At 38.8% G+C, this 2,451-nt stretch overlaps 1 pseudogene; it reads right to left on the bottom strand.

The window, feature by feature from the left end:
* Positions 1–579: 579 nt before the first annotated feature.
* LOC133178776 (uncharacterized) lies at positions 580–2,145 on the bottom strand (annotated as a pseudogene).
* Positions 2,146–2,451: the final 306 nt, after the last annotated feature.

Below are 2,451 nucleotides of genomic sequence, written 5' to 3'. Positions count from 1 at the left end.
CTTTTCAGAAGAAAATTGGAAATTTGTTGGCATCGATCACACTCACAGTTTTAAAGTTACTTCCCGTTTGTATTAATTAGAAGTCGTGTCGCACTAGGAGCATGTGGAAATACAGGTTGTCGGCTGACTTGATTTTCTAATTAAATTTATTAGAACTGTTTAGTAAAGGCTAAATAGACACCATGTAATGTGCAATGTTTTTTAACAATATCGAACGTGAATATATACACGTATTTGTGGTCATTTATTCTTTGCATTTGTTTTCTAGCAATGTCAATCGCCTAGTTGTTCTTGGGGTGTAATTGCTCTTCTTTTTTTCTTTAAGGACACAAATTCTCTGAATAAGTTTGTTAAATTACCTGTACCAGGAAGCATATTCTAGGAGATTTCTGCCAGTAAAACTGTTGCCCAACTCTTGCCACGTGGAGGCATCTCCTGTTGAGAGTCTTTTTTTTTTTTTTTAAATAAATACAATAGTTCAATAAATAAATAAATATTTTTCTTCTGTTATACGCTTACCTATATTTCCGCGAAATGTGGCTCCAACTGGAAACCAGCTCGTAAGGAGACAGGCCGTACCACATTTTAGCATTACGTTATGCATTTGGCGCGAATGGTGGCTCCAACTGGAAGCCTAATCAGAGGGAAAAGGCCATACCACCATATACTGACAGTGTTTATAAATTATGAGGGCAATAAGCACGATATTGAACGCGTTTATGCGGGAAGATTTGCACGTTTTATCCGTTATTTTTTAAATTTAAAATCGACAATATAGTACCATCCGGCGATTGCTGTTGTCAGTATCTCGATGTAACCATTAATATTTACATTTCCAATGTCTTTGTCCGAGATAAAATTACAAATTGTAAAAATACTTTATTTCTACATAAATCTACTGGTTCATCGAAAGGCGCGGTTAAAAAAAAATCACGTGCGGGGCGGGACAAATACAGACAGAAGCGGGGCTATTAGCACGGGAATTTGCAGAATCAGGAGCATGTAAATATAAGGAATAACTGTCAGATTTTTTGGATTCATGACGATGATCAATCGATTGGCTTGCGTGATAATTTTATGCATAAACGCCTTCGGCGTTTATGCAAATTATCACGCAAGCCACTCGATTGATCACATCATGAATCCAAAAAATAAGACAGTTATTCCTTAAATCCATCGGGAAGGAATCGGTCGCAATACATTCCGTAATTCCATCATTACGCCACTACCCGAACCTGACACTCGACCCAACTGACGAAGAGACCAGTTGTGCCTTACGCCCTCTGGGAATACAGATTTACCTTCCAATAAAAACATGACATTTTCATTTAAGTAAATTTTAGGACACAAATTATGAAGGGTGCCTAGCAAATGCTTGAAGTATGTTGAAACCCTTATTAAAGTCAAAAACATGTTGAAATTTTTGTATATTACAAGAGACAAAATATTGCGCTGAATGAAGTAAGGTAAATCGGTGAATTGCTTTCGGTTTACATTTTCTGTTTCGGGAAAAATTTGCTTACGTGCCCTGACATAATCACTGTGTGTGAACTTCTTAGGGGGTCGCACGTTAGACCTCAAGCGAACAGGTGATAATACTGGTGGCTATTCCTCTGACTTTGAATCCTTTATTATATCTGTAATAGGAGTTAGAGAAGGTGGAGATAAATAAAATGATGAATTCAGACTTGGGGGAGATAACCTGTCTTTCTCTGTGGAGCTTAGATTGTTTGTCTCGTAGATTGCTGCTGGGGAAAAGCGCTGTAATGTCGGTGTCTCAAATGCTGGCGGAACAGGGGCTTCGATGTGTTCATTTTCAGTCCGAAATGATACACTGTCGGGAAATGAACCCAGAGGTTCTTTATCAAGATGGCTGACCGGAGGGGATAACGAACTTTCGTTAGTGGATCGGTGAAGGTGGAGAACCGAATCACTAGAATAATCTGTTAGCTGAGGCTCAATTTGAACTTCCTGAAACGAATGGTAAGAAAAGTCATTACTGTGAACATCGTTATTATCTGTGCTGTTTTGGTTTGAGTTGAGATCCCTGTTTGGAATACACATAGTATTTACAGTATGAAAATTAACTTCATTAATACAAATATCCGCCTGCATGCCCGGTATCGGTTCTAACCTAATAAAATGAAACTCGAATTCATGACCTAAATAAATGTGGAAAAGATGTTCCTTATTTTGTCGACCAAAAGGCAAAATATAATTTAAGTCTGACTGGGAGCTCGACACGATACCTACTGCAATATTAAACGCGTTCGCGATGGCCGTGATGCAGATGTGGTCGCCCCATTCGGTACCTAGTATGCCCTCTAAATAGGTATCCCAGTCTAAATTAGGTACGAAGTGTGAAAAGCGGTCGCCTGCTGGTGTTTCGGGGTTTTCGGAGAGCCAGTTTACCACGACATTTCGAATATCTTGCTGATTAAGGTCGATTTG

The sequence above is a fragment of the Saccostrea echinata genome, unplaced genomic scaffold (assembly GCF_033153115.1).
Source record: "Saccostrea echinata isolate AGI-Se365-2 ecotype Australia unplaced genomic scaffold, CSIRO_AGI_Sech_v1 ptg000003l, whole genome shotgun sequence".
NCBI lineage: Eukaryota > Metazoa > Mollusca > Bivalvia > Ostreida > Ostreidae > Saccostrea > Saccostrea echinata.
The sequence above is the reverse complement of the archived record's forward strand: the minus strand, read 5'-3'. Positions and strand labels throughout refer to the sequence as shown.